The sequence below is a fragment of the Aquila chrysaetos genome, chromosome 10, assembly GCF_900496995.4.
Source record: "Aquila chrysaetos chrysaetos chromosome 10, bAquChr1.4, whole genome shotgun sequence".
Taxonomy (NCBI): Eukaryota; Metazoa; Chordata; class Aves; order Accipitriformes; family Accipitridae; genus Aquila; species Aquila chrysaetos.
The window spans coordinates 37,847,886-37,860,305 of NC_044013.1; the positions used below are offsets into that span (position 1 = coordinate 37,847,886).

A 12,420-nucleotide genomic window follows, 5' to 3' on the forward strand; every position below is an offset into this window, starting at 1 on the left:
TAAAATAACAATAATAGCTTATAGTGGCTGTCACATTGCTACAGATGCTATGCTTTATAGGCAACACTAAATCACTGGTCAGGAAACAATATTTCATATATAATAATGGTTCTTTATATTTTAATTTAAGATTAAACAATTAACAAACAGAAAGTTCTGCAAATGCCAACAAAAGAGCATCTTATGGGCGTGCCAGATTTAGAGACTATAATTCAGATCTCCCTGGTGAATTCAGATCTCCCCAGAGAAGACGCCCCTTCAATCTTCCAACTGAACACTGCATCTCACAGCTCCTCTAAGCTATAACAACAATAGGGCAGAAGATATATTTTGTCAAAAGAAGGGGCTCGGAAGGGAATGAGAATGATACTCTTAAATACATCGAATGCTGACATTGGTAAGTTCAGTTTACCAATGCGTTTTTCTAGACACATTAAACTACCAGATAAATGCACTTGGGATTATTTCTTAGGGACAAAAATGGGCTGAAGTGTATGTAGGTTAAACCAAGGTGTGTATTCCCTAGGGATATCTCAGAAGATAAAAAGCAAGCCCTGACTACTATTTAAAGGCAGCACAGCAGACGGTTAAGTTACACCCAGGTGTGTCTTCCCTCAGGTGATCCCAAGGGAGAGATGCTAGGCCACTTTTCCTATTTAATGGTGGCAGAATAGCTGGTTAGATTACGTCTTAAGTAATTTTGTAAGCTTATCATCCAAATGTTAGGATACAAAAATTGTAAGCCTACAAAGCTATTTATGATAACAAATACTGCTGCCATCACTGCATAATAAAATATAAACAATGTATTAAAAATAAGCAATTATCCCACTACTAAATTAAATAAGAATATTTTATCAAAGGAATGAATTTATGCTCTGGTTGGGCACAAAATGAAGTAAGTTCATAGGGAGTGCTCCTCACTCACAAATTTCCAGATCAACAAGACAGTTCTTGCCAATTTTAAATAGCAAGAGGGGTTTATAATGAGGTCAACAGTGGTTTTCTGTGCAAGGGAGTCCAAGAACATTTTACGTTAACATCGATCAAACATTCTGAATTAGACACATAGTGTCATGCATGCCGTTGAGCTCAGCTTATCCATTTCCAGTGCTTTGCTTTGAAAAGCACTAGCTAGTCCAGGAAAAAATTTTGAGACAAGGATCAAACGGTAGAACATAAGAAGATAATAATATTTTTCCAGCTTCTATTACAAAATAACCTCATATACCAAGATGCCAAAATGTAACACTACAGGAAGCAGATCATGCAGGATGACTCCCCCTAAGCAAGGGAAACAAATACGGAAGCAGGCTCTTGAGCCACTCATTGTGGACATATTATAAAGACATCATGCCATGTCAGTTATGCAGACTGCCATTTCTTTTCCCTCTGCACTACTGCCTGTATGGAAGTACCAAACAGCACTGCCACTTTCATAATCTTCAATGGGAAGCTGAGCCCTCATGAAAGTAGATAGGAGCCATTTCCACCTGCTGACATTATTACTTCAAACTATAGTCTCAGTCAGACATCACTGAATTGGTTCCACTGACTCACATTTTGAATATTTATTTTGCAACTTTGATGGCTGCAATTTTTTCCCCCCCCAAAAATGAAAGATCAGACCTGGGAACAGAATTTAACAGTTTAGAACAGCTGCCAGTACACCAACTAAACACCTCAGTCTTTCAATAAAAGCTCAGACCAAGAAGAGATACAAAGCTATCTCATTACAATAGTCTAGTCTGGATCTGACAAAACTAAGTCTGTTCTGATGTAAGCCTCTTGATCTCTTCTGTTCTTTGCTTGTGCCATATGGCTTCAGCTCCTGAAGACCAAGCTGGTTTGGTTTGACAAAACTCTTCAAGTTGACTATAAGACAGCTGTGATTAAAAAAAAGAAAAAAAAAAAAAAGTACTGACCTTAAATTCTACAAAACTATTTTGCCAGTCAAAAGGAGAAATGCTACAAAGCAGTACGGCTAGATGGGCTGTGCTCTTTATGACCACAAAAGTGGATGTTGATGTAAGGCTGTGATACACATTGGTAAGAAACAGAAAAAGTCTGCAGCAAATACTGACACCCCCCTTTCCTCTAGGTATTTCCTCCTGATAGTTATCCCAGGAAAGAGGAGATAATGGTTGCCAGTCAGTGGTTCACTTTCATTCAGGATTTTATCTCTGCACTGCAATCGACCTGTGACGCCAGCTGAAGTAAACACACCCAACAAGTTAATGTTAAACTAGCTAACTTAGGTACCAGTAACTACATAGCTGCAGCAGTCTGGATTTCAAGGCAGGCTGCAAAGCTCACTACAGAGACTGGGTTAATAATCAGGCCATTAGTCTACTTTGGTTCTGGGCCATTGCAGTTAGTACCCAAGTTACTAACATCAAACTATCTCAAATTTGTCTGTCTCAGCCATCAGAGTAAGAATTGTAAATTAAGGGTAGTGCAGAATTTGGGAATATTTAAGTAAAGATGTCGAATGTAGCCCAAACCATCTCAGAATCTTCCCTGCCAGCTTTAGACATGTAACCCTGAGGAACATCAAATGTGAAAGCCCTTGGAAAGGACAAGTAATTATCCAGCACTATCTCTGAGATCTTCCAGACAGGAAAGAGCATATCCACCAACACTCCATGCCTACTATCTCTACAAGATCCAGCAGATAAATTGACAGTCTTCATTTCTGGTATCAGAAGTTCCTGATAGATCTAAGAAAATCAAACCGGCAAACTCTTGATAGGAAATAATTTATCACAGGTAAAAACATGGCTTTTCTTCCACCGGTTCTATTATTATGACATGTGGATGCCGTGGTAGATCTTTTCTATCACAAATCTGTGTGAAGTATTCTGCAACAAGAATCACAAAAACACTTCATGAATAGCATGAACTTAACATGAATATAAATATGTCCTCCAAAGCAGAGAGCATGTTTTTATCAAAGTTTCAAGACCTTATTCAGTATCTTACCATAATCGTGGGAGATAAACATGGGTGTACCTATACAATAACCTGGGGGCCGCAAAGATGTTTCTACTGTTTTGTGGAATGACGATAATTATATTTAGCACTCATTCAAGGCTTTTCATCTTCAAAGCACTTTACAAACATTAATTAATCCTCACAACACCCTATGAGGTAGGTAAGTATTATTACAGTAGGTGTGATCAGGTTTGTGTAGGGGACTGTAGAGTGTGCACAAAGCCAGGTAAGGGCAGCAGAAATACATATTCCTGCAATTGCACACTTAAACTCATATTCCTCTCTACATACCTGCACACAAAAAACAAACCTCTCCACATAAATATATATACATACATGCCCACACAAATGCATACGCTTCTCCAATGTAGTTATATTTTTATGACTGTGCTAAAGCATTCTGGTTTGGGAAAGGAATATTACCTTGAGTATACTGGTCTTGTAGTGTTCCTCTTACACTTAAATGCTGCAACATGTTTTGACATTCTATGATGGAGCCACAGTTCCTTTCCATGATGAGAGTTCAGACTGAACAAATGCAAGAAAGATGCCTATTTCTGGTAGCTGAATGCTTTCTGATAATATGGCAAAATGCATGCCAGGAAAGAGTTTTTTTAACAACCACAGGTGGATAATAGGTTTGCAAAACACAGCAACAGATGGGTATTTTAAATCAAAAGAAAAACAGAGAGGTTGAGAGGGAGCACGCTCTTTCTAGACAGTTAGAGCTCAATACCTGCCCAACTTCTCTGAAGAATTACCAAGAGAACAAGGAAAAAAAACCTGCAGCTTAGTCATATTTGTATTCTTATTAAATGCAGGACTGCCCGAGGCGAACAAGAGCTGATATCATAATTATTGGCTTGCCTAGCCAGCTGCCTTCTCTCACCTGATGTAAAATCAGATCTTTCCAGCCTTTGGAGACTCTGTACCGCTGAGCCTCCACTCTCTCTGCAGGGCTGTTTGAATGACCTAATCCTGTCCTGGAGCAGCAGCACGCCGTTTTGCTTCAGTAAAAAGGTAAGAGGAAACCTCTGACAACTTCATATAGCTTTTTAGAATTCAGCCGTGAAAGCCAAACGGAAGGGGGAGCAGAACTCTTTTGCCTTGGCTCATCTATTTAATCTGAAGTCCCTGAGGCTGACTTTGAAGAACTTCAGGCTGAGGGAAGGGGAAGGTCAGCACCTACATCCCATTCCTCAGCAACTCCTATAGGTATTTATCAGCCGCGAGTGAAGAGTAGCAAGAGAAGAAGTCAAGAAAACACCAGGTAAGTTAATAGATCCATTGGTCTAGTACTGGGAGAAATGAAGACTGTAGGTGATTTCCCAAAGCAAAAAAAAAAAAGCTCCTCTTGTCTCGGGTGTATACTAGCTTAAACTAAGCTACTATCTGTTCCATAGTTACAAAGAAAGCTGGAAGTGTTTACCATTACCTGGAAAAAAAAAGATTAAATAACAGAAAGACAAACCAGGAGAAGTATTTCTAAAAAAAAGTGGGAAGTCTCATGTCTCACAGATTCATAATAGATTTCTTTCAAATTTTTCCAATGGTGAATCAAAAAACTTGCGAAGTTATATGTTTTGAAATCCAGCTTGCTTTTACTACGGCCTCCGTTTTAAATGTTACTTTTGCCTCGTGTGTTTTGTAGTAGTAGATGAAAACTTTTTTTTAGACTTACTCCTATATTGAAATGTGACTGAAGTGACATCCAGAAGCTAGGATGTGTTAACTGCAGAAATTACTAAATCTGAGTACTGCAAATGGAAACTTGTTTCTTATTTCTTTATATGCACAGGAAGTATATCGCTTTCTTTTCACTTCTTGGTTTCAGACTGTTAGATTTCCAGCAAGAAGGGAACTGTTTGTGTTGCAAACACAATAATTATCAAACCTATAAATAACAACTAGCCATCATTCACTCTTGGCCCACCTGCAAATTTACTGGACATCAGATTAAATCTTGGGGAATTAGACTTTGTTCTATAAATGTTTCACTTTGGTTTACCTGAATCATATGTTTCTAACTTGAATACTGATATGATCTAGGTTGAACTGGATGAGTTTTAGACTGAAAATGTATGTATTTTGTTTATAACTAATTATGAGCATAGAAGAACAAAAAATATTAAATACCTACAGTGCATCTTTCTTAAGGAGTAAAGGATTGTGTAGTTTGCTTTCAGCCAGGTGATACCTTGTATTATATATGCAGCCAAGAAAATACACAACTAAAGCACATTGTTTACCCTTCATCCCGGTGAGGGGGGGAGATGAACATGGGTAATAGTATTAATATAAATGAAATAAGTGACTACGTGCTGGTAATTTGAGCATCAACACTCGCCTCAAAAGGTAAAGTATAGTGTGAGAAAGTACTACCTTGTATGTGAGCACAGATACTTGTATAATATTGCTGTGTTCCTAGATATAACTGGAGCCATGTGTCAGTTACTGAGATAGGAGTCAGTGGAGTACTTCGGGGAGTAAATGGAAATATGTGTATGCCACTGTGACAGATATAATACAGGAACCTGCCAGGAACACATGAAGACACTTGCCATTACTGCAAAACACTGAGCGGAAAGAGAAAAGCGTAGAAAGAGGGTCATCTACATGAAGTAATGTCTTTCTGATCCATTCCTTGTAATAACTGGCTTTTTCTTTTTTAGAAGAATAGCTTGCTGCTCAAATACAGTTTTTGAAGGGAATAATGAGAAAGACACATAAAATAAACCAGAAAATGCACTATGTCCTTTTAGAGCATCTGTTATGTAAAAACAGAAGTAGAAAGAAAATATAATTGTTTAGGATTTCTGGAAACTAAACATTAACCACAACAACAACAGTCAAACCTTTTTGGCTGCAAACTCCAGAAATTTAACACAAGAAGTGGTGTCATGCAGAACTACTTTCAATCATGAAATCAATCCCATAGCCTAGTTTCATAGGCTGTAAAATGACCAAGGACAGGGAGACAGTGATATGGCCTCCAAAAAATCTGAAACAGAAATTTCCAAGTCCTGCAAAAAATATTGATAATTGATTCACATTAGAACCAAAAGGAGCCTTTGATTACAGCCCAGAGTGACCACAGCTAGATCTGAAGTCAGAAGTTCTGCAGTAATCCATGCAATGAAATTTAAAAGGCATAAAGTTGAAAAACAAAACAAACAAACAAAAAAACCCACCATGTATTTAGCCTTTAAAAGGTAGGGACTCAAAGCACTGAAGAGTGCATAGTGAAACATTTTTACATGTACTACTCTGTCCTGCTTATAAACCAAACAATTACAGATGCAAAATATTCTAGCAGCTTACACCTCACTCATGCAGAAACTTTGGAAGCTGGCTCTTTCTGACTGTGTCTATTGGAAAGTAAGGAAAAGTGTTGTTTTGGATGTGGCATAAGCGAAACAGTATTTGGGAGGTCGGTGTCTACAAGCCATAGAAACAGTAAATGGAGATAACTTCCAAGTAGATAGGATTTACTGTTTGTGGCCATGTCCTCTATTGTTACTCAGAAAGCCTGAGCTTTATGATTTGGGTCAAACACACCTCTCTGCTATCCTGCACCTCACAAATCATTAGCTTGAAATACGAAGAGATTAATTATGGAGATAATGCAGACTAAGTGAGAGGTACAAGTAAAATCCTCCTCTCATACACCTGTGAGTATGGCCAGTGCCACATCTTTCCAAGGCAATTCTTCAGTTAGTTAAGATTTGAAAGCAAGGTGGCAGTTCTCAGAAGCTATGCAAGGTTGAAAGAGGCTGGAATACCCTGAGTAGGAGCCCACTAATAAATCACCACAGAATGGCATCATTCTGTCTGCCTTAGGAAGCAGAGCTGTGAGCTGCTGCTCTTTCTTCTGAGTCACTACTGAATCAATGCCCTAACATGGTGCTAACGACAGGATGCTGCTTACATTAAGGACTTGGCCGATTCTATTTATCAAAGACACTATGCCACTTTTAATAAGATTAGGGAAATAATTAACCCTTTTGCCACATTTCAAACATAAATTCAAGTCATGCCCTCATAATCGTAGCCAGCTCCTCTGCTATTTCCCTAACTGGCTCCTCACCCCATAGACAAACATCCTGGTTTTTTGTTCTTTTCTTTTAAATCAATTAAGTCCTGTACAATACAGCCCATTTTTTGCACCCCTCTTGTGCAGCTAAGTCCCCTGGTCATACATGAGATACTACCAGTGGTTTCTTCCACAATGCCGAGAAAGCTGAGACCCCTCGCTATAATCCAGCATGCCATACTTGCTAGCTTCTTGCAAACACCTTCTTCCCAAGTGTCCTATATGCCACTATTCTTCCTTCAGATCAACACTTAAAAGAGCCACGTATTCAAAAAAACTACAATAGAATATATTATTCTTGATTTTATTCAGGATGCAAGACCTTTAGAGTTGTCCACAGAACAACAATGTTACTTTCTGCATTATATAAACAAAATAATAATACATAAGATTATTATACATATTTTACCTAAATTCCCTAACATTTTCAAATGAAACCTGCATTCTTTGTGCCTTGTTAAATGTTGCCAAGTATTGAAGGGAGCTGCTAAACATGTGGTTAGTAAAGTGATCCCTGTATAGCCTTTACAAATCTCAACAGTGTCTTTTGAGGCTTAGTAAATATATGTAAAATCTTTTTAAGATGTTTGGATGAGACAGGGCTACTGCAATCCAGAGCATTATTATCTTTCTGTTGGTGAAGTGCTCAGAAATGAATGAAGCATATAGGGTGAGGTTCCATCAGTCATGTAATGAAGCTAAACATGCTGTCATTTTAACCCAATTTGTTTCCCTCTGTACTGCTGCCTCACCAGTTTGTTAGAGCCTCTCAAAGGAGCTCATCTAGTGTCAGCTTACAACTTCCACACCTAGCCCGTACTTTACTCCTGGAATGGGTAGGTATCCCTGCCCTGCAAACTCTTAACTGCTGGTTCAACAGACCTGCCAGGACAGGTCCCTGCAACATTCCCCTCTGTGGGCAAATGGTAGGATGCCAGAAATATTAGACAGGAACCTGTTCTCCCAGGAATGTAAGTAATTCATAGAAGGAAATAATTTACTATTTTCCCAGCTGGAATAATTAAACAGCTAGGCACTGTCCTCCCAAGCTGCAGAAAAGAAGAGCAAATGAGAGGGGAAAAAAGAGCCGGAATGTCCTTCAATATAATTTCTCTTCCAGACAAAACAAACTTAGTTCTGTAAATCTTTCCTCATAAGCCACACTTTCTAGGCCTCTGACCACGCACACTCCTCTCCTATGGACTCCAAACTGGAGTCCGTTGTTTCAAAATGCAGTGACCAAAACTGGACACAAAACTCCAGCTGAAACTTTACCAAGACCAAAAGGAGTTAACTTCACAAGTCTCACAGAATACACTTCTGTAAGCATCTTATACCTGCTAGCATGTCTGCCTTTTTTATTACGGCACAATGTGGCTGATATAGGTTCAGCTTGTAACCCATTAAAACCTCAAGATGTTTTTATGCAGCACTGCTACCTAGTCACTTGTTCTCATTCACTATCTGCAGGGTTTATTATTCCTGCCTAGATGTTGAACTTGGTTATTATTGAACTGCATTTTACTTTCTTCAGATCATTTTTCCTGACTCCTTTTGAATATTAATCCTGTCCTCTAAATACATATGCAAAGCCTTCCATCTTCACCCTGTCTCCAAATTTGATTAGTGTTCCTCTCTAGTCTATCACGCAAGTCATTAGTGAAAATACCAAGTAGTATTAGGCTCTTTAAGAAATCCACTCAAAATACCCTTTCATTCTAACAACAAACAGTCAGTAACTACTCTTAATGCTCTGTTCCACCCAGCTTTACCTCCTCTCTACTAGAGTTTTATCTAAAATAAATTTTCTTAGTTTGCTTAGGAGAACATCATGGGAAAGTGCATAGAAGCCTCACTAAAGTCAAGCTGTATTACCTGTACACCTTCTCCTCTTCTTGCAAGGCCAGTATACAGGGAAACTCCACTATGACAATTTATTCTTAGCAAATTCATAATGGCTTTTACTTTTGCCTTTTTTTCCTTAGTTTGGTGTTTTGGTGTACTTTTAATTTTGTACTTTTCTGAGAATTGAAGTTAAATCCGCCATCTGTAGTTCCCTCATACTTTCTAGTTTCAAGACAAGCACTATATCTACCTCCTTTCAGCCTTGTATATGGCACTCATACTCAGCAAATTCTCAGAGACAAAGACCTGCAGCTCTGCAGTAATTTCAGCTGATTCTCTAAATTCACTAGAATGAAATTAATTGGGGCCACTGAACTTGAAGACGTCAAAAAGCCTCAGCCCTGTCCTCTGGGATGTGAGAACACACGTATTCTTCAATGTATGAGATCAGAGGCAAACATCATTAATATTCCAGAATTTCTCATACTCTGACTTGGCATTGCCCCGTTAGTTTTCCATTTTGCTTTAAGGTCACTAATTAATGTATGCCCTACTTTTCCACCCAGGAATAGATTTGGGCTGGTTTTTTTTTTTTTTTTCTTTGAAATGCAGAGTGTCTAGAGAGCACCTGATCTACCATATGGGCTTGGGGTCAGCTTTGTGATACCTGAATTCTGTTTTGGCAACATGCAAGAAATACTATTGTCTAACATGTTTTATAAGAACCTTTCAAAGCACTGAAAAATTACATACTAGGACCAACATTTTCAAGATTAGCCATTAATGCAAGGTACTCTGTTTGGGATAGTCTGTACACAGTCTTCAGAGGTGTTGAGCAATAATACCACTTATTTAAACCTATGGAAATTTACTGTCCCTAAGTATATATCAGTTCAGTACACAGCATAAAATACCTGTACTCATATGGAAAAATTCTTTGCCTCACAAAATTTTCATTCACTGGTTAAGACTTACTAGAAATCTAGTAATGGCTTCTTAGATTTCTGTCCATCCTCACACAGGTGAGAGTACCCTGCAGCCTAGTGTGACATGCCTTGGCTAGCAGTAGTTTTCAGCAGACAAACTTAACAGCTAAAAAGTAAATGGGGCACAGCATAATTCAGTCACACCTGTTCTTTTTCCCTCTCTGACTCTATAAAAATACAACAGGGGACAGTTTTCAACAGGCACATTAAGACATATTTATCTATGCATCTATGTGCAAAGTGGCTCAAGAGGACTGCAAAGGGGACTGCAAAATTTGGCTAAAAGTGATGGTGTTCCTCATTGTTGAAAGCCTCCACAGAAAAAGTCATTTTTAAAAAGACATTCAACAAAAATAGGAAAAGATCAGGTATACATGAATAGAAGATTTTCCCACATATAAAGACACTGCTAAGCTAAAAGATTTGAGAAGGAATGACAAAGTAAAATTTAAGAGAGAATGAAAATGTGGAAACTAGGAATAGGCATATACTGAAACTGAAGGTAGGATGTACCGGGAGTGAACTCCTTGAATATAACAATATGGATAATCAAATCTTATCATCATGGAATTCTGAAAAATAAGCACATGATAGATCTATGATACTTGCTTATGGTTTTAGACACTGTAAGAATCAAGTTTCCACCTTTATTTCATAACTACTAATGCAAAAATATGCATTCTTGACAAAATAAAAATTGTGGTTCTTGCATACTCAACTATTCCAGCAGCACTGAGTTTCTCAAAAAATATAAGATATGCCAAGAATCACAATAAAAGTGATAACTGGCAGTATTTAACTTGGAAAGGAGAAGGAAAGGAATACTTTATGGAAAACCAAATAAAGAGAACCCATAAGAAGAATTCCTTTGCCCTAGTTTAGCGAGTCAGATTTGATGATGCGTTCGTTAGTGATGTTTAATGTTCAAACAAACATGCATGGTTTTTGTAACAGATATAGGGCCTAGATTTCCCTGACAGAAGAAACTAGGCACGTGCTTTTTATTTTTTAGCTGTTTTCTTGCTGATACTCTTCTCTCTACTTTAATCTAGCTGAGCTGGCATTGAGCAAGGTGAGTTGGACTACATGACCTGTTGGGGTCCGTTCCAGCCTCAGCTTTCCTGTGACTCTGAATCTTTCCAACGGTATTCCTGCTATACAGATCTTGTTATGAATTGGAAACAATAGCTGTGAAAACCAGGCGCCTTATAGCTCTGCCCTACAGACTCCCAGCCACGGAGAAAAATGGTCTTCAACCATAGCATGAGATCTGCCGTAGGAAGCTACCGTCACCACAAAACAGTTGACAAAGAAAGCAAAGTACAAGGTTGCTTCCAGTAGCTGGCTGGCCTCTTCAGCAGCAAACAATAACTAAAGCTGACAAAAGCTTCTCATATAGACATTCACTTCACACAGCCTCAGATAAAACTAATCCCAAACACAAATCTTCTCCTTGACTATAAAACGTGTTCCACACGTCATAACTGATAGCTACCACAATATAAAATGCTGGGTTCAACAGGAAAAAATATTAAATCAGAGGGCATAAATGTATGAATGCAAAAAAGTCTAAAATGAAACACATTCTTTAATTTCAAGACATTACTTCATGAATAAACATCTAAAAAGTCTCCAAGCAACATGCTCTTTGTTCAGGGCTCTACTTTCCCTTGCTGACATCTTTTTTTGTTCTACTGAATCTGTAACACTATGTTCTGGTTTTGCATTAGAGTCTATAGTCCCCCAAAATGCTTTAATATTACAAATTTAGTCCTATACTTGTTTAGTCAATCTGAAAAAGCTAAAACACTAGAACAAGTGAAAAACTGTATTACACATAGAGGTCTTTAAGAGGAAGTAAAAAGTTGAGCTGTTGCTGTTATGGATGCTGATATAGATCTGTGGGGGTTTTATAAAATATAAATATATTTTAATGTATCAATTCTCTTTTTTCTCCTGAAAGTACTATTCTGAGGACAGAGTTAGCAATAATATAAAACCGTACTTCTAGTCCCTTAATGAATATTCTTTATCAGCTGTGCTTTAAGCATTGGAAACAAACACCTATAAAAAATTTAATTTGCATCATTTTTTATGTATAAGAAAACAGAATGGGTTTTGTAATATGTTTAGTTTTACATCTCTTTCTTTAATGTGGTAATCCCCTTAGATTAGTTAATTATGTTTTATGTATCACTGAAATGTAATATTTTAAGAGAAGAAATGAGCATAATTTCAACGTCTTTATAGCTAGCTGCTCCCCCCAAAATGTAAGATTCCATTTCAATAAAGGAGTTAATTTTTCACACGAAGGAGAGAATGGACAAAATCCCTGTTAGAGGGGGCATGAGTCTCCCAGGAAGAATCTATTGTGCTTCATAAGCTGCATGATGTATGTGTGTGAAATGCAGCATGAGTACAGGGAAAAAGGCAGGACTTATATGATTCCTATTTAATTTCAGCCTTTTTCTTGTTTCTAATTTTCATCTCTATTAAGAGTTT

General features: G+C 37.8%; 1 protein-coding gene and 1 long non-coding RNA gene across 2 annotated transcripts in view; one reads left to right on the top strand and one right to left on the bottom strand.

The window, feature by feature from the left end:
• Positions 1-12,420, bottom strand: part of LOC115347433 — a 63,276-nt gene that overhangs the window by 21,705 nt on the left and 29,151 nt on the right. The window lies entirely within an intron of this gene.
• FOXN1 (forkhead box N1) overlaps positions 3,833-12,420 on the top strand; it is a 42,182-nt gene continuing 33,594 nt past the window's right edge. The window contains 1 exon segment of the mRNA XM_030028816.2: positions 3,833-4,014. The gene's annotated coding sequence lies outside the window, so the exon portion shown is untranslated.